Source organism: Phalacrocorax carbo, chromosome 8 (assembly GCF_963921805.1).
Source record: "Phalacrocorax carbo chromosome 8, bPhaCar2.1, whole genome shotgun sequence".
Classification (NCBI taxonomy): Eukaryota; Metazoa; Chordata; class Aves; order Suliformes; family Phalacrocoracidae; genus Phalacrocorax; species Phalacrocorax carbo.
This window is the reverse complement of record NC_087520.1, coordinates 40,030,480-40,051,128: the sequence shown is the minus strand read 5'-3', so window position 1 is coordinate 40,051,128 and position 20,649 is coordinate 40,030,480. Positions and strand designations below refer to the sequence as shown.

Genomic DNA, 20,649 nt, shown 5'->3' with positions numbered 1-20,649 from the left:
GTTCAGCATCAGAGACGTTTGCTGAGGGATGACTGCTATGGCACACACAAGCCTGCCGGCAGGTTAGCTGGGTACACCTCGGAGGAGAAATCCTGCTCACAGCAAGATCGCAGGGCAGCAATCTCATCGCTGCATTTTGCTTCAGTTTTCAGCAGCAGTCGGAACTCTGTGGTTGCAGTCACCCACTGGCTCAGTAGTGTCAGTTTTAATCCTTTTAATACTTCTCTTTTTAAGATCGTCTTAGCTCGAGGGCCACATGGAGGCTGGATGGCAGGAAGCCTATAAGCTGTGGGGTTGTGGAGGGGAAAGACACAGTCTGCAGCAGTGCCACTATGCACATCACAGGAAGAATTATGGTTGATTTTCACATATATCTGTAACATCTGTGTGGCTAATAAAATTGACGGAGTTTGTCATAATCAGCCTGTACTCTCCAGTGAGAGAATTATGTCTGAGCATTTGGAAATCTCATGCACAGGCAGTTACTGAGGGAATACGCTGTGAAGATTAAGCTGTTGCTGCGTGGCAATGGATACCCACGCTGAAACGCAATACCTGCTTCTGCACTGCAGCGGGGCTTTCGGAACATGTTGTAAATAGGAGACAGGTATTAGCTAAAAAAACATACATTTTTGTGGGCAGCCGCCGTCACAAGCGTGTGTTTACAGGCGCAGAGTTGCACTAGGGTAACGTATGTCTAATGCAACTGAAACTAATCCCAGAAATGTTGCACTGAGCAGCCCAGTCCCCCAGTCTGGGTGGCAAAGGGAAAGCCCTCATGGAGAACTGCTAGTCTTGCAAGGACAGATACATGAGAAATTGGCACATTTTGTGAAGTTGCTGCTTTGTGGAAAATCATACAGTAGCATTTTTGTAATAACCTTACTTAGTGTGCTGCTCAGTTTTTTGTTTTGGTTTGGGGTTTGTTTTGGTTTGGGTTTTGGTTTTTGTTTGTTTGTTTTGCTGTTATGATGAGGAGTTGGTAAAATCTGTGTTGTATTGCCAGATCAAATGTAATCAGCTGATAGCTCTCAGGTTCCCCAGGAAAAAGTGGACAAATAATGCTGTGAAGATAAATTCTGATCACATTCATTTTCTAAGCAGAGATAGTTGAAGTTTTGTATATGATGGATTGAAAAACAGTACTCAAGAGGGATTCATACATTCTGTATTTATTTACTGCATTTTGTTGGCTATGGGCTTAAACAAAATTGGTTTTGCATCCAAAATGTAATCTGAATGCCTGTGAACACAAGAAGGCAGATGAATACAAGTCATTTGGGCATCCAATTCCTTTGCATGTGCATGTGAACACTTCTTTTTGAAATATTGGGGTGGGCAACATTTAGCAGTTTGTTAAAAATAAGGACTCTGATTTTTCGAGGTGACGGCTTGATTTGCTGTAAATCTGGAAAACGTGTATTTCTGACTGTGCCAGTTCTGAACATCCCGCCTTTTTATAGCCCTGTCAGTGCTGTGACTTAAAAAAACTCTTGGAGCAGCATCTGATATTGTTCATAACTTAAATGAACAAAGAAAGAATCCAAACCAAGTGAAGCTCTTCTGTAGCTCCTCTGTCTTTCTGGGAAGGATGTAGCCATTCCTACTCCACCTTTTGAGAAGTTGTGGGGCCTGACCCAAAACACATAGATTTCTGGGGATTTCAGATCAAACCCACATTGCCGTAAGATGCAAGCACTGAACTGCCATTTAGATGTGAGTTCAAGTCTTTTTGTTGTTTTAGATCCAATGATAATAAAGACAAATACATTGGATTAATAATGCTCCTACCTTGAAATTTAATTTAAAATCCCTTGTAATGTAATCACATTTGGGTGTGCCATTACCCAGATGGAGAGAAATTTGTTTTGTTGAGAAATTACTTTAGCATAAGAATGACTTGAGTTTATTAACAGGGAAAAAACATGACTCCCCTCCCCAACCACTCCCCATGCATTCCAAAAATAAGAAACTCATTTCAACATGGACATTACTGGTTAAAAAATAATTACACATAATGAAATGTCATATTTCACACATACTCCCTGCAAACCACGCTTCTTAGTCTTCCCCAAAACACTGCAGGGTGTAACCAGCTCTTTCTTCCTCCTTCATGAAAAGAATATTTCACAATGGAATTGTGCGATGACAAAAAAAATGATGCTGGAAAAGCATCACTACCCAGAGAGACATAAGGAATTGCCACAGGCCACTGCATATAATCCCACACAATATTATGTAGTCATTGTATCTCTTTCCAAGGCTTCATTCTTCTTTTGTGACCTACAGCCTCAATGAGAGTTTTTACAGAAATAGTGTGCCATGGAACAGCAAATTTGGGAACCATGTTATTAGACGAAAAAATGTTTGGCTTAGAATGTTGGTTTTTTTCAATGTATCTTTCAGCTGCTGTCATTAAAATGGTTAAATAATATTAGAAACGTGTTTTGTCAATTACCTTGGGGACAAGTATAAAATATTGGGCTGTTAAATGCGTGCCACAAAAAATAAAACTGTACAGCGCGAATGCAGCATGAAGAAATTCCTTAGGTTGGCGTTTGCAGGGCTTTACGTGTGTCAGCACACCTCAGCCTCCTTACAGAGGGTTTCCACTGCAGGGACAACTCTAATTAGTTGTGATTAGATATTCACAAGTCAGAGAGATGCTTCCCATAAATGTTTGTTTGCCTTTAAAAGCAGATTTCTGCAAAGATTGTGGTGCTGACAGTTTCACGCCAGGAGCACTTGCGAAGCGCAGATGCAATACCCACATGCACACAATGTGTGCAACCCACGTTGTGCGCCGAGGCCTCTTTACCGCTAAGTTTTGGGTTATTTCTTCAAGTAGGGCTTTGGTGGGGCTGATAACTTATTTTGTTAAATATATTCAGTATGTGAAGAAACGTGTCCATCATTCTGCGTAAAACTGAATCGCACAAATTAATTTTGTGCCTGAGAACAAGAATATTCTGCATATACGTTAATGCTAACTCATTTCTAGTTGTGTATTTCATAATGTGGGCAATGCTGCTTGTCTCTGGAGACAGGTATTGTAGTTCTATGAGCTTAGGTTTGGATGGATAAAATAGTTTTATTCCTACACTATTCCTTTTTAAATAAATATATAGAGGTAAGCCTGTAACATAACTAAGAAAAAAGACTGCTAGAGATTATCTGTGATTATCATGACTGCAGTAGACTGGGATAATGGTGCTGAGTTGAAGTTCCTGCGGCAAGATTTTTGCAAATTCCAGGGATTTTTGAGGATAGCAAGAGGGAAACCAAAGATGTTTCCATTTTCTTTACTCCTTAAAGCTCCACCCTGAACTAAAATAGGTAGCAATGTTGGAAGAAATGAAAGGAAGAAAGCAGGCAGGTGAGGAACTGATTGGAAACCACAGGAATAAAATAAAGACAGGGAAGGAAATATGACAAAACATTTTTAATTCTTCTCGTTGAATGAAACAGTTATGTGGGTGAAAAGAATGCTCATTTAAATACTGAAATTTAAAAAATCCTCTCAGTTTAATGCCCCAACCTACTCCTGCCTATAATTAACAGTACCCAATGGTAGCACTTATTAACCTCAGTAACACTTTGTTTATAAAACTATTTTGTAAAATTGTAGTCTGATTTTTATTGCTGTGCTTTCCTGGATGTCTGGGAGAGGTTATACAGCCATCCATAACCCACTCTGTCCTCAAATCCAGGCATGCTTTAGATTCAGAGCTTTGAAAACCAGCTAAATTTACACCCAGCTTGCTCTGGAAATAAATCTGCTCATTTAGATGAGGTCTCATTTGAAATGGCTTAGCCCAATAATTAATCATTTCATTCTCTTTATATATTTGTGGGTATTTGAAAGAAGTTTGATTAGTTACCAGTGATTACACTTCCCAACACCCTGCAAAGGAAATAATAAAATAAAACCCGTCAGGCTTTTGGAAAGGATTGCTGGGGCTGAATTTGGGCTGAATTTAATAGCAACTTACTAACTGGCAATTATTTGTCTGCCTTTAACAGGAACTCCATAATGAAAGAGGTTATCATCCAGGAGTTATACCAAGTTTGCTTTTAAACCCTGCGATGGGAAGATGCTATTCTATGAACAAAGCCTTCAGGTCCCTCCCCGGGCAGGGGTGGCACGAGGAGAGCAGCGGTGCTGTTTCGGATCGCAGGAGCACAGGTACCCACCGACCCACCCTCGCCCCGCCCCGCGGGACACGCAGCCTCCTCCTGCTCAATCAGTTGTGCTACTTCAATAAATGCAAGACAACAGACAAGCTTCCCGTTGCTGATCTGTTGTTTCTAAAGGCACTAAATTATTTTAAGGAGTCCCGAGATTCAGGTCTGAAGATGTTTGCCTAATCCCAAGGTTTTTTGCTCGTAAGGAGCTGCAGAGGGGAAAATACCATGTCAGTCTGAGTAGATATTACATATCTAATGCTGCCCATCGCTTCTTATCTGTATTGCGGCCGCAGTGGATGAATGTCAGAGTTCAACATACCCATGCTGTTTAACCTGGTCCTATTATCACAATGACCTTAACCAGCTAGGCAGTTCACAGAGTAGGCACTAAACAGAGCATGAGATGAATTTAATGGATTACTAGGGAGTATGTTATTGCAAGGAAAAGCACCTGTGGAGCAACATATTTACCTCAGTTCCACTGAATGAGCATGTTGAAAGTGAATTGGCACAGCCTTCTGCTTTATGAAAGGAAGTATTTTGTCATTCTTCATGCTTTCATTAAGAGGATTTAAAGGCAGAGGATGCTGAAATGGTTCTGTGTTGGCACCAAAAAAATCACAGATTAATAGTGAAGCTTGAAAATAGTAAAGCATCTGATTTTTGCTTTTTCATCAACAAGCCTAATAAACCAGGATGAAACTATTAACATACAAATAGACAACCTTCTGATTAAAACAGCAGCAGCCAGCTCAGCCTGAAAAAGACCTCTTCATGCAGAAAGCCATTATGATAGCATATGTTGTCCGATTCACTTCCATTTGCAACAAATCTAGAAAATCAAGATGTAACCAATCATAATTTTGAAGAAAACACTGGTGTTATTTAAAAGCTAAGATGTTCTGGATCTTTATGATCGTGATTGGCATTCTAGAAGCCCCCAAATCTACTGCAGGGGTTTACTCCTTTGAATTTCTACTGTAGACATATCCTATAAATAAGGAAAAGTAAGCCCTCAGGACGAAGTATTGTGGGAAATTTCCCCAGAGGTAATTATCCTATATTATACTACTATAGTATACTTATTTTCCTTTCCTGAATCTCCCCCAAGATGATCTTCTATGGGAAGAATATACTTACTGACTGAACCATCATTTAACAGTCTACCTTCTGATGATGATAATCTAGAGGAAAGAAGTTTTCCGCTTAGCTTAGATACCACTAAGCTATTTCAGCTTTTGCATAAAAGAGATTTTGTTTTGTCATGGAATGAATCACTGGCACAGGAAATTTTCTCTCGTGACAAAGCAAACCTGGTTTCCTGTTTACACGGACCGAGCGTTCCTTGCACAAACCATCGCCTGTCGAGAAGCGTCCTCACTCCTCTGAGCGGGGAGGCTTTCCAGTAACGCTGTGCTGCCTAATTCCAGTTTATGCAAGTGGAGTATAAGTGGTACCGAGCTCTCCTGAATTTCCTCTTGCCCCCATTCAGAAAGGGGGTAAATACATGCCTAAATCCCTCCTCATTCAGGAAGGTGCAGAGGCTCATCTGTAATTTAAAGCATGTGTTTAAGTCTAGCTGATTTCCAAGGCAAACATATGCATATGTTGAGATATATTTTTTCCATGTCTTGAGCCTCAGTGCACCCTGCTCCTTCTGGAGGAAGGAGTCAAGATGCATTTTTCCAGGTTGGAGGTAGGAGTGCCTACAGAATTTTCTGAAGGAATCCATTTCATTTCACCCGGGAGAAGCAGTTCTCTTGGATGCTTTAAAAAGAAGTCTTAACATTGTAAGCCCAGAACGTTGACACTTTTTGTGTCTACCCTAATTTTGGTATTGAGGCAAGTATGTATTTAACATTTGAGTTTGTTTCCTTTTCATTTTGTAAGACTTATTTTGAATATTCCTTTCTAGAAGGCATAAAATTGGTAAGTTTTCACTTATTTAAGTGGTCCAGAACCTGATCATCATACATTATGAAAGAATTCAGGATTGGAGCATGGTGGAACATGATCTCTGCATCACAGTTAAAAACCTGATTAGATGGCTAAAGTAGCCTCCAAATGTGCAGGCACTCTTTTGCACTCCAAAACAGTTGCATCAGCTATCAATCAAGTGGACAAATGATGCAGACAGGCAACTGAAGGTTTTCATTTGGGAGTAATATTAATTGTGGGTGTAAAATGAAAGATATAATAAGTGATGAAGGTACCACTCAGTACTTGGATGAAATGCTTTCAAGAGTTAACTCCAAACGGGGAGTTAAAAATGGGACACTTAATAAGCAAGTAAGATTTCAGCTCTGCACTGGTCGTTGTGTGTTCTTGAAATAATATATAGAGGTACCCATTGATTATTTTTCTTCTTGATTTTGGTTTTCAGGCGCTGTATTCTGGCTCACTGTTTGTTAGTCTGGAGCAACTGGGCTGGGAGAGCAGCATTCAGGCTTCAGTTCAATATGCAAGGCAAATAAATTATGCAATTATCTGATACAGAGTCACAGAGTAGCATCATATGGAAACAAATGGTGCCAAATCAAGACCACATGTTTTTAAGAGGATTATGAACTTAAATGATATGCAGCTAAATGTCATCTGTTTGCAAAGAATTGAGGAATTTTTAAAAAATCCTTTTGAAGATTCTAGAGAATATAGTAATTGTAAAAACACTTGCCAGGATTTTTCCCGAGGTCAGTGTCAAGAAGTCTGAAATTCAGACAGAAATTACTCTGTTCCTGATAATCCTTTCTGAATGGGATTCCTGATTGCCCTTCACTAGGGTCTGATAATTTCCCCATGGCAGACTGGACATCTGAACCAATGATTTTAAGCAGTGATTGAGCCCACAAATTTTCAGATTTTTAAGTTTTTTATAAATCATGGTAAAATTGACCATTATTTCTTTACAAGGATTTAAAACCTAAAAATCTCAGAGATGCTTTCTTTTCTTTTCTTTTTTTTTTTTTTTTAATAAATAGTGCATTTATGGCATTTAATGCCCTATGTTTGCAGTGCCTTGACAAAAGACCTTTATATTTCCCTATCTAGATACTGAACAGAGCTCTTCGCCCCACGTCTGTCACTGAGGTCTACATGCGGTTGCTAAGCCTCCACTATCACATAAAAGGGTGGAGTCGGGGTAGCAGTTTTCTCTGGAAAAGAGACAGATGATCATGCCAAGTCGCAGAGAAGTATTGGCAATAGCTTTCTTGGGGATAGATTGAGACAGCTTTTGACAGGAGCCAACACCCATTTTCAGATTAAAAACGTTCATCCCACCATCTAACTCCTCAGTCTCTTCTCCAGCAGACACTTCTCTGGGAAAACACCCACTGCTGCGTGTCTGAGGCCAGTGGAGATCCTGTAACTTGCTCTGCGGTTCCTAAATCTGCAGTACCCACCCTCCCTGTGCTCATGCTCTATTTTTATTGCATTTTTGCCTGCATAAAACACTATGAACAGCCAAGTGCTTACATTTAAACATAAGAATGCGAGTGAAACAGGTTTCTCCCTGGTTGTTGTCTTGTTTCTAGAGACTTTATAGTGGTATCTTGTCTTGTTCATCCCAGTATCAGTCTGGTCTTCATTTTATATCATCTGGCAGTTTGGGGATTAGAGTGTCCCATTGCAGGCAGCAGGAGTCTAATGGACTCTCCTTGGCTTGATGTGGGAGGGGTGAGAGGGAGCTCATGGTCAGTACGTGCACTGCTGGTTCAGGCAAAATGGACTCTGCATTCACAAATGATGTAATTTTGGCTAAATTCAGGCCAAAAGCAATTGCTGTTTTCTTATGTTTTCTTCTCACGTGTATTTTTAGACTAGCTACAGTTTGGATATTAGCTCACATAAGTCCCATTCTCTGAATGGGTTGGGTTTTGGTGCTGGGATAGGGTCATATAAACCTGTTTATTCTGTCAGCTGAATTCAAAGAGATTTGGACAGGTCTGCTGTAGAGATCTGAAACACATAGCCAAGATGAGGCCTTTCCCAAATCGTCTAAAATGTCATTGACAGATGCAACCAAGTAAATAGTCAATTTTAAAACTTTTGAATAGATGGCACTAAGGATCCTTACAACTAAATCACTAAAATACATTTTAAGAGTGAAAAAGGATGAGAGAGTACTTCCAAATCCACATTTCAAAACAGACGTTACAGGATTGCCAGAAATTTTTGGAAATCAAGGAGATAGCAGTATCTCCCATTTAGATAACTGAGCAGGAAACAAATGCTGTGAGCTTCAGACAGCCCGTGGAGTACGGGGATGGGGATCAGAAGGCAGAGGTAAGGGAAGGGCACTTTGTGGGCTTTATTGTGTCCCAAGATTCTGCATCCTATTATCTACACTAAAAGAACTCACCATGTTGGTTTTCTGCAATAAGCAGGATATTGTTTAGGTCCTTTTCCAGCAAAGTATTATCAAGGGGTTTTTTTTTTGTTTTGCTTTTAATTGAGGGCAGCAGCAAAGTTCAGAACACCATATGCAGATGTTACAGGGACACGAAAGTACAAGATAAGGTGCTTCCTACCACAGGAAGGCTATTTTAACAGTTGGTTTTTGAGCTGATATTTACGAAGGAAGGAAAGTCAAAGCCAACAATAGTTAACGTCATCATTATGGTCCACATTTTCAAAGAAACATAATGGAATTAGGACCTCAGTTGCCTCAGCTTTTCAGGAGACTTTAGCACAAGATTAGGCAGCATTTGAAAGACAATGAGCACCAAAATCTAGGGGTTTTTTTCCTAATTTTTATGTAAGGGATCTGTGTTCTGTTCAAGTATACGGATTGCAGATGGAAAAGCGTGTTAACAAAAGAGAAGGTAGATTTCCAGGCCTCACCATCTTACCTCATTAATGGTTCTCAGCAAAACATGCTGAGCTTTGTGACTTTTTATTTATCATTAAAACAATTTTTGTTATTTGCTGAATGGTTAAAATTTCCTTCCCTGATAATTTGGGGACGTAGCTATTTATCATATGGAATGATAAACAGAAGCAGCGAAAGACTCTTCAAATGGGTTAGTTTGCAGCCCTATAGAGCTATGCTTCATGAGTTTATTTGCATCATCAGTAGAATCTAAACTAATTTAATTCATGGTAGGGAGTGCATGTTAATGACTTCACTGGGTGGTTAAGGTAGTGCACACCTCCCTCCTTACTCAGCGGTTCCGATCTACAAGCAGGTCAATAGATCAAAACCATGTGCTGTCTCGTGGGTGGTGAGGACCCTATGTGCACTGAATTCATGGTGGCCATTGCATTCCCCACAGATACTTTTATACACCAGAAAAACTACCGGTATGTTTGCTACCACATCAAGGAGTCTGAAGATTGAATTAGGTGCAGAAATTAGCTATATCCCTACCCAGGAGAACGAGGTGCTGCCGGCCAGCGGGAGAGGAAGGGAGGGAGCTCTGTTGTCAGCTGAACAGCATTTGTGCTTTCCCAACTTCCTCCCTTGCAGGCTTGTTCTGACTTCAGCAACTCTCCGGCCTTCACAGGCTTGAAAAACCGTATAAAGGAAGCAAAAGAAAAGGTATTTCAAGGAATGGAATTAAGAATTGTAAAGATCTTTGAATAACTAGTGTTTTCAAACTGGGTTAAAGCAGACTTAGAGTAATCTGACATGATGTAATCCTAGTGAAGTTGCAGGAAAGCAGAAATTAAGTATTTATTTGGGGTATTACAGTGTCTAGTATAAGATGTTGTTAAGTACTGTCAGTAACTCATTATATATTTATTTAAAAAAATAAGAACTTAAAAGAAAAAAGAAATTTCAGATTAGAATGCGGTTGCTGTACATGCATTATACATGCTTTTTCTTCTGTTCCACTAATGGATCCTGACTGCCAGAACAGTGAAACGAACCATTGAAATTAGCGGAACTAAGACCCAGATCTATTAAAAATTTTCATTTGCCTGCAGTGTAGAATTTCAGACAGATCCCTGATTTCTGTGAAGCATTTCCAAAGTAACACAGCTATGCTGTAAAATGAGTTTTCTGTCAAAGGGAACAAGTGTGGTGGTAGAAGCCATTGAATCTTCTGCTTCCTAATGGCCAGGCAGCAAAGACAGGAAAACAAAGGACGAAGCATCTCTAGTGGCATATCATTAATGCTGGCGGCAAGTTGAGGAACTACTGGGGAAAGAAACATTTATAGCAGAAGAGGCTGAGATGAATGAAGCAGTAGTCACCAGCATGGAAATGCCACCTTAATTATGCTGGGTTCTAAAAAGAACTAAATCAAGGCAGTTATATTGTACCAAAAGCTGAAACTAAAGGACACAAGCCACCCATTTCGGCTTCACTACCAAGCAGAAGAATCTGAAGTGTAGTTCCCCGATCTCATCAGAGGTGTATCGCAAATCACTGCTGGAAAATAACACCTCTTACCTTTTAGTCCGTGGTGATCTCCCACTGCTGGAAGAGTCACTAATCCCAATATTTTCACATTCTGAGCTAAAATCAGAGATGGAATATTATTGCAGTTGGAAACATTCAAGTCATCAGGGTCATCAAGCAAACAAAACATGCAACATAATTTATTGGCTATGCAAGTTATCCTCTTAAGGGGAAAAAATATTGGTGAAAATAACATTGAAATATACTGCAGAATTGTCAGCAATCTGATCTTCAGTACAGAGAGCTTATCAGGAAACCCTTCAGTGTTAGGTTATGCTTCATTTTTAATGCTGCCCAAGCATGCTCTCCTTTTGCCAGAATAATGGAAGTCTGAGCCTTTGCTGGGAATTTCCATACTTCTGTGGCTTTAAGTTATATCCTTCTGTTTTTTTTTTTTTCTTTTTTGGTAACGAGAAGTTTTAGTGCCTGGAAAATATGAGACACTAAAGGAACCCAAAAAAAATGTATATGTAGGAGAGGGTTTGGGTTTCTTCTGAATCCTGGTCAGACTCTGGAAAACAGAACCAAACCTCAGAACCAAAAATTCCTTCATGATTTTTCAACATTTCTGCTAATGCCGAGTTCCAGGATCTGGTTTACATTGGGAAACCTTGATTCCTGGCTCTGAAGGGTTCAATTAGTCAAAATGGTTGGCAGATGGAAAAAATAATTAAGTTCCATCCAGTGTTTTTTACAATAAAAATAGACTCAAGACACAATGGCCTTACCTTGAACTTTGCAGGCCAACGTCACATAATGATAAAGAGGGAGTCAGCTTTTAAAACCTGGATTATCTACCGGCACGCATACAGAGAGCCAAACTGGGTTGCAAGAGGGAGAGGCACCAGAGTCTAGCAGGCTGAGTGTCTGATTATTAATTTAATGATTTTTTTAGCCCAGATTGAAGATGCAAATTCTGGCAATGAGAAATACCTTGACATGGATATTATGAGATTACCAAAACCTCACAATAGTAGTAATAACAATAATCATGTTATCTGAAGAGATGCTGAAATCCATGGAAATTTAAAAATATTATTCTTAGAAATCTTTCTCCTAAATGCTTTGTCTTTCCTGAAAGTGACAGAAAAGCGGATAGACAACACATTTGAGAAAAAAATTGGTATTATTTTATGCTTAAATACAGACTTAGATGCCTAACTTTAAGAACTTGAGTTTGCAAATACAGTTGTGGAGAAGAAACATCACCTGTGCCCTAATCTGACATCAAAATTATTTTTACTCCGAGTATCCCATAAGATAGGTGGGGCAAAGAATTCTACCCGACATTACACAACTGATCATTCTGAATAATGACTATATTCACAAAAAAGGAGAGGCATGTAGGGAAAATTTGCATATTGGGAAGTGTGACTTATTACAGAAATGATTTATTACAAAATAAGCTCTAGTGAAAATTTCATGGCTGAACCAATGTTTCAGGTAATAAATTACATAATACAGACAAAAAAAGTGGACAAATTCTCCACCATTGTCAATGACAGCACCTGGCAGTACAGAGAACATGGGCTTAGAGATTTATCTAAGTATAGAATGAAATTCCCAGTGGGTGGGAATCACTAGGGCACAGCTAAGGTTCTAGATTGTAATATTAATAAAGTTTTCCAGAAAGCACAAAAGCTCCACATATCCACACTTGTACATCTGTGGTTTTACATCCACTCTTGGCTATCACTCAGTGTTGGGTGCAACTGGATACTTAACATCTAAGGAGGTGGAGAAATAAATTGCGTTGCGCTCAGTGCAAGTCTGATCAAGCTCCGAAAGGTGAGGTAAGTCAGCTTCCTATCGCTCGTGTCCTTCCTTCTATACCCTAAACCCCTACCAGGTTCGACTGCCATCTCTTTCACCAGCTCTTTCCCTCTCCCGTGTCCCTGCTCTGAGGCTACCCTGCCTCACCAGGGCTCTAGCCCCCATTGCCACCACACGTTTCTCCATGGCAGCAGGGCTTTGCTATGTGTTCGGGCAGCGTTGCTGATCCAGGGTGAGGACAGGCGTACGCGGGGTGGCTCCCGACATGATATCATGAAGTGTTTTGGCAGCGCTCGTGTGGTTGAACCACGTGACTGGTGCCGCAATGCCAGCATTTTAAAGAAGTGATGTTCACATGTTTGCGATTGCTCTGATGGTTTGGACTCCTCTCAGTGTACAGCAGATGGCCCCCACCTTTATCTTCAGGGAGTGTCTCGTGTTTATTCATGGTGGTAGTCCAGAAAAGCCACTGAATCTATCCCAAATCGTATGGTATTTAGAGGGATAAAGATGTTCAACTAAGCCTGGGAATCATTAGGTGGCTGCCTTGGAGCCAAGGCTGTTTGGACGGGGCTCAGTTTCACAGCTGGCAGAAGGAGGAGAATCTTTTTCTCCTTCAACTGCTGAGACTGTCAGCAGCAAGCTTGTGGAACCACCTCACAGTTCTTGGGGGTTCCTGGGATGGTGGCGTGGATGTCATGTTCAGCGAACTCTGAAGACACCTTTTTGATGGGTGTGTGTGAGGGGGTGTCTGTAAATTTGGAGCCTGCTCTCTGTTGTTCATGGTTTGGGTCAGAGCATTGGATGTGTCTGACAGTCTCCTTGGGATGATAGTGGTGGATGTTGGTATTTAAAGTGGGAGGCGGCAAGGGTGGGAAGGTCTCAAAAGGCAGAATTTTTCCTTTGAATCATAATATAAATTCACTCTACCTGAACCTCCAAATGAACCTTCAGAGCCCTGATTTCTCTGATCTCTCAAGGGCCAAGCTCCTGGGTTCAGCCTATCCCAAAGCACATGCTTCTGACTTGACACAGCTGTCCTAGAGGCCAGGAAAAATAAATGTATACCGTTGTGTTAAACCCAGTGAGGATTAGCAGAAGGGATGTGCTAATGAATTCCATGTGAATATGCTGTAGCAGACCAGTCCTACGAAGGATAGAAATAATTTAGTAGAAAACCTGCCTGGTTTGCTTTCCACCTCGGACTGATCACTGAGCAGGCTGTTACTCAGAGCAAGGGCTATTTCCTGAGATGCCGCTAGCATCACCAGGGTGGTGTGAGGTGTGGTCCCCTGCCCTACGAAGGCAGAGCTGGTGCTGCACAGATCAGAGCAGGCAGCACATCTTGATGTCTACTGCGACTCATAAGGTGAAGGCTTTGATGTATGTCCAGGACCTGGCCGCTATGATGCAAGATGCACTGCAAAACCTGCTTTTCAGGGAGCACATCTGTAACCATGGGATCTTTGCAAACAAAATCTTGTCCATCAGGAAGTTTGTATCAGTGATTGATCCTTGGGAGTTCCTGAAGAGGAGTTCCTCGTTCTAGATTTGATGCTAGTATCCTCCGCTTCCTGGGAAGCCCAAGCCTGTCTCATGCTGTTACATAAATAACCAAAGCAAAATCTTTGGGTTTTGCTTCCAGCTCAAAAGCACTTCAGTTCCAACATCAGTGCTCCTGTAGAAAATGCTAAAACGCCTTTTTGTGTAATGTTTTGTAATTGAATTTAGTTGTAATACCTCCCTTACGAAATATACTGCACTGAAAGCCTCTAGGTTTTCGCTAGCGGAGCAGCTATGCCAGCTGGCTAAGAGAAACTGTTGTGATAATTCTACTTTTCTCACCCACTTCCTTATAACTCACTACCCTCAGATTTACTTCTTTTTGCTAGCCTGGCTCCAGCTCTTCTCTTTGGCAATGCTGCTGGTTGCTCTCCCGTGCCCATGTGCCTGCACACACACACGCAGGCTCAGGCAGATGCTTGTAACCCGACTTCCTGATTCACCCCTCTCCCTTGCTAATTGTAAGAAAAAAAGGGAAGAGTGAAAACAAAAGTGTTATACAGAGGAATGAGGCAAAAATAGAAATCCAAGGATATGGTGGTTGTAAGGGATGCCCAGAAATTTCCTTCTGGAGTCTTGAGTCGCTTCTAATCACGTCTCATACTTTGCTTCACTGCTCTCCTTTCAGCTGTTCAGGCCAGGTTGCTTGGTAGATTTTTACTGCCAAATGCTATTATAACCAAGCTGCTCTGATCTTTAGCCAAATCTTAGGAAAGAAGTGGGTGTGCTGAAGCATTGGTGAGCCAGTGAGGGAACTCTTTACCATGGCTGGAATGGCAAACATGACTGTACAGATGAGAGCCGCTGGGGTAGGGTTACAACGCTACCATGGGGTCTGATTTCAGCTGCTACATGCAGGAAAGAGCAGCCCTGAATTTCTAGAACATACGACCGTTTCACGTACAACCACCCTGATATTAACATACAACGTGGATAACATGAACAACATCTTTTAAGGTGTTGGGTACCTGAGACAACTGTCTGGGCTTTGCTGACGTGTCTCCAGGCTGGGCTGACTAAGTGCGGATCCCCAGTAGGAATAACTGAGGCTGCACTGAAACTCATGCCCACGCTGTCCTGGAGAGGAATCATCAGGCAGGAGGAAGGGCTCCCATTGGGCTGTCAGGGCTGTGTGCCCCCTCCTTGGGGGCGTGGGGTGGGCTTCACGGCTGAGCCTGGCCAGCTTTGGGTAAGGGCAGCTGGAAACTTGTGCCTGGAGAGTGAGGAGAGGCAGAGGTGGGAACACAGAGGCTTTGCAAGTTCATCCTGCTACAGCATGTTAAAGAAGGGCTGAAACACCATTCAAACATCCTAATTTCTGCAAGACCTTGCTCTGTTCTAATTATTACAAGGAATGTCTGAGCAAAAGAACAGAGACACTCCAAACATGCTGTTCACAAATGCAGTGAGCTTGCTGGTTCCCAGATCTTACACTGACTCTGTGCTGTACATCTGTAATAAGAGCGGCTCTATTTGCTTAGCAGATGCACTGGAGTCATGTAAAGTTCAAATTTACCGTACCCATCAAGATGCAAATCCCAAATTTCATTTAGCTTTGTCCTGTTGGTAAGGATGTTACACACAGGTCGGGATTCTGTCTCCCCCCAAGCCCTTTAAAAGTGTTTATTCATTTTGTTTATTTTCATTTCCCAGTTTCCACATGTCGCTCAGTCAGATTTTCTGTTAGTGAGACTGAGAGACGAATAACATATGTTACCCCACAACTGACCTTGAAGGGGAACTGAAGAAACCATCTTCCCTAGGGCTGAGATATAATTCAGACATGAGCTTGCTCCATAGAGGTCCTTTTCTGAAAAGACACTGCCAACTGCCTTGCAAGCCCTGGAAACATTTCTGCCTGCATCGATAGCAAAGCATGAGGTATGTACCAGGGGGATGGTGAGGATTTAGCCTTCTGTGCCATCCCTCCCTCAGCTCTCATAAGCAAAGCAAACAAATTCTTTGTGTGTTAGAAGAATCAGATAATTCAGCCAACTCAAGTCGTTTCCTTGCAGTCCTGGCTTTTCACCTGGGGGAGTAGGTTTGCTGATCCTACCCAGGTTAAAATGACTGAAAATCGATGTGGTTTGACAGCTGCGGGGAAAAAAGTAAATAAATGGATGTACAAACTGTTGAGCAACAAAGGCTTTTCAAGCGGATACAAAATGAGGCACAAAAAGAAACTGTTGTCTATGATCTTCCTATGGGCTCTTGATTCATGGTGGTCTTGCTACTCCCAGCCCCATCTGACGGGGTTGGTCTGCCTCTCCCACACTGCCTTCCGCTTCCTCACATGCCCTGCTCAGGAAAAAGGAGACACAGGCAGGCCATACCCCTCTCCCCTTCCCGGCGTGGCCAGGCCAGGCATGCCAAACAGGGAATGGGTACGCCTGCGTTGCCTTAGCCCAGTGTTGTAGTCCGATTTGGTGATACCCTCTGCTCCCCTGCTGAGCTCAGTTTGCCTTTGAAGCAACAAAATATGGAAGCCCTCATCCATGGAGCCCAGCTCCTGAGGATATCTGTAGGGACGTGCTGTGGGCGCTGTGAAATGGAGATGGTGCAGAACTGGACAGCCTCTCCAGCTAGCAGCCAGTTAGTCCAGTCTCTGGACTAACCAAGGCGGCTGCTTAGACCCACTTGTGTTTTTCACTTAGACCAGTGGTCCAGAACAAGGTCTGGAGAAGCAAGTCTAGGTTTAACTTGGAGTCAGCTTGTCACACAGTTCCCACAGGCCAGCTGGATGCTCAGAAGTTGCCGAATTTAGAGCTCTCCATGCTGGAGGCTCTGCCTCTGCCTGCCATCCCCCATAGACATCAACTTTCCTAGTCCTGCCACCCTGCATGGACCCCAGGAGCTCTTATATCTTCTCCCCTTTCTTCCTAGGATCTCCAGGCTGCGGTCACTCTTCACCCATGGTTCACTTCTTTACTTGGGAAACAGGATCGTTCTGTTTCCTACAATAATTCATAACTGAATTATGTCTTTGCCCCAGGAGTCGGGCAGTTTGGGAAGGGGCAGGCTGTGTGAGCAGGTATCATAGCCTTCCTTGTTAGCTTGGTGTCACCCTCCTGTGAAACGTCAGATCAACACTGAATTACAGCACAGATAGGAGATAAATGTTACGTTCAGCATGACTTGCCAGTTCTGGCACACAGGAACACTGAACATGTTCCCAGACAAAAGCCCAAAGTCATGCAAATTTCAGTCAAAAAAACCTGCCTCCCCAGTTATCACTTAGTAACAACTTCATATAATTTTTCCCCGTGTAATTAAAATGTCTTTCCTGAGCCAAAAATAAAATTTTCTTTACAGCAGGCAAGTCTTATGTAAAATGTTTTCTCGTTAGTTTCTGTCAGTTGAATGTAATTTTTTTAGCTGTATTTGGAGAAATCCATTTTGGGAGGCAGCACATTTCTTATCCTAGTACTTTAGGTTAGTGGGGAAGGAGAAAAGTAAACTGTGTACTTAGTTTCAGCTGGGCCCGGTATCAGCTGAGGTGCTAGATTCAGTGGATGTTTCCACAGGTTTATGGATACCACCTACAGCTGGCAAAGTATCACTAATGAAGCTTTTAGAAATGTTGTTAATGCTCATGGCAGCCCAGTACTACCTCCTGTTATGACATCTATTTTAAGGAGAGGTGAGCAGGGTCACATACACATTTTCTTCATATTTTTGTACTGTGGCTGCTGATTTTGGCTGCTTTCACTTTTTTCAGCTCACCCATGACTCTTGCTCTCCAGCGATGCTCAGCAGCTCCTGAGAGACCTGGAGCTTTTGACGGCGTTCACCTTCTGCCAGGCTGGTGTTTAGAAATCCTCCCCTTGTTCCTTTCCCCCTTCACCCCCTCCCCAAGTAGCTGTATTTCAGTTTAGTAGCCACTCTTGGAAATGTGGGTTCGTGTGATCTCTCGGATGTGCCAGTGGGCTCGCTGGCATTACAGGTCAGGATTTCTGTCACCACCCCAAAAAAATGCCTTATTGGCAAAGGAACAAAGTTCAGAAAATAACGTTTTGAACCTGTCAAGTCTGATTTAGGGAAGGCTTCCATGATCCAGAAAAGCAACAAGCAATAATTGCTTTCTGCTCCACCCTAATTTTAATTATAAAAAATGCTAGGATAGTGTTCCAGTTGACATCCCTGTAAAGGAAATAAGTAGAGTTGGAGTAAATCTTTCAAATAAACATATTTCTCAGACACAAACATGGTAAATCTTTTCTTTTGAGAAAGATATAAAGAATGGTTAACTTAAAATATGCATATAATAACATATTACCCACAGCTTCTCATGTTTAAAAAGATTCCATATGCTGGGAAAACCCATAAAATAAAACCTAAGAAATGCTGCATCCTCTTTCTATTAATTTGAAACAGTCACTTAATGGGAAAAAGGAAAAGAAAGAAAGAAAAAAAAGAAAACTGGTATAACAGAATTATTTTATTTTTTTCTTAGAAAATCCCAAACAAATCAGTAACTCCAACATTCCGATCTCTTCATCCTGTTTTTAGTGGTATATTAATATGTAAACTCAATACTTGTGTTGAAAAATAGCTTTGGGTAAGGAAAAATGGTAGCAAATTCCAGGGTGGCCTTGCTAGCATTTGTGATTGAAAAAACTTGGAAAAATGTTGTTGTTTTAGGATGATGAGAAGTGCTGCCATCTTTTGTGGTTTACCCAGGATTGTCCCAAGTTTGACTGTTGTCTCTGGTTTGGTTTAAAACCTAAAAAGGGGCCAGTAACCGTAGCTCCCTCTCTCCCCCTAAATCCTCTGTTCTTGCCCCATATTTAAATGAGTAAGTCACTTTAAAATAGTCTCACTGAAGAAGCTTTCTGCTAAAGTACCACAGATAAACCAGTCTGCTTTTCTTATTTTATTTTTAAGAGGACTTTATATCTCCAAAAAGGCCTGTTCCATATGGTTGTAGGCTGCATAGCTGGGATGGTGTAAGCTGGTGAACAAGACTGGGACTCAGTGGACTTGGGCCCTGGCCTGGTTTTGCTCTTGACTTGGTTTATGAATTGCAGCAAATCACTGTATTTCGCTTGACTTTGTTTGTGATTCCCCCTATTTTGCCTGACATTTTCACATGGAGAACACTTGATGTGCAGATGCTGGTCGCTCCCTGGCAGGACCACCCAAAACTGTTCCTCCAAGGAATGGAGCAGAGTCCAAGACTTTCAAGACCATAACGTGGAGATTATGACTGTCCTGTTTTGTGCCAGAGCCCTCCCTCAGAGACCTGTTTTCAACCATCCACCTTCAGTTTTGGGTATTTCCAGTTTGGGTATTTCCAGTTCTCACCCATCACTGTCCTGTGAACCTCGTGTTCTTTGGGCTTTTGGCTTCACAAGGGGTCCAGGCTCCCACCCAGCTGCAAATTCAACACTCCTTGTGCCCCCGAGAGGCCACGAGCATGAGCAGAGCTGGGGACATGGCTGGGCCAAGCAACCTCGAGCCTGCCCTGGGAGAAGCAGCATGCATGCACACCCTGTGCTTAGCACCTGTAATTAAACAAGGGGCGTTTGGCCAGTCCGACGGCAGCCAAGCAGGTCCTTTCCCAATCTGGGTACCCCAATTCCCCCTCTGTGCCCCCCTGATGGGGCTCACCTCCAGCCGCAGTGGGCTGCTGCTGCGAGGGAGGGGGTTAAAGCGGGCTGGGCCGAGGCTCCCAGCTGCGTGCACTGGCTGCCTGCACTGTGTGGGGAGCTGGGCTGGGCCAGCTGTGCCGAATTAAGTAATTCCCCCCAGTCAGCTAGAAAAGGGCTGTGTCTCTAGCACTGGGATTAGCACTGGGGGGAGTTAGGTTTTTATGGTAGGAATGGAGGTGGAAAAAAACCCAGCGTTTGACTGATTCCTTACTTGCACCGTGCCTAGGGAGGGTTTGGGCTGTGCGAAAGCTGTCCTGAGAGGAGCTCTCTTGGCAGCGGGGTTAAGAGAAGCCTGACTCGCTGACTTCTTCATTTAGCGTCTAGGCTGGGGAGATGCTCGTTTAGCCCAAAAGCTTGGGTGAGGCGGTCAGCTGGAGTTCAAGATCCAGGGACTTAATGTCCCATGACTGAGTGTAGCTTGTTTGACCTGTAGTGCAGATCTTGAGAATAAGGAGCAGAAGTATTTTTATGGTATGTGCTGAGCCTGCTCTCCTGACTCAAACACCTCCTGGAAAATGAATAATTGAACATACATGTGACTATGTGTAGCCCCTTCTTCAAACACAACCTGAAATGGGGCAGAATCTCTTCCAACTTCATAGGCTTTTTCTCCTGCTAACTCCATAGGACTGGCTATAAAATCTGTAGGGACAAGGCTTTATAGCAGGGAGCAGTCTTTTCAGTCCACACTTCTGAGTAGTTGCCTTCAATTCCTAATTTTATTAAGCTAAGCAGAGTGGTGAATTTCTGCCTTCTAGCTGAGCTGGAGTAGAAGGAAAAAACAAATCAATTCTGAGTTTTTTATTTGCCAAGCCACACTGCTCCCTGCTAAAATCAAGAGATGTTACTATTGGCACAGCAGGTTTAAACTCACTACTGTGTTTTGCATATTTTAATAAAGGAAGAAACTGATTGAATGAGGTTGTCTATTAGTTGCATTAGATCAGCAGTTCCTTCCTTGTCGTGATGCAACAGATTGTTTGCCGAATAACACAGTAAGAATAGACTCGGCGTGCAAAGCCCTGTAAACTGTCTGAAGAAAAAGCTGTGTCCTTTTTTTCCCCAGTT

The 20,649-nt window shown here is 42.3% G+C and overlaps 1 long non-coding RNA gene across 1 annotated transcript in view; it reads left to right on the top strand.

Moving 5' to 3' along the window:
- LOC135314801 (uncharacterized) overlaps window positions 1-20,649 on the top strand; it is a 223,270-nt gene that overhangs the window by 165,496 nt on the left and 37,125 nt on the right. Inside the window, exon 4 of the long non-coding RNA XR_010374296.1 lies at window positions 4,024-4,186. This is a non-coding gene — a long non-coding RNA (uncharacterized LOC135314801). The remainder of the gene's footprint in view (window positions 1-4,023; window positions 4,187-20,649) is intronic.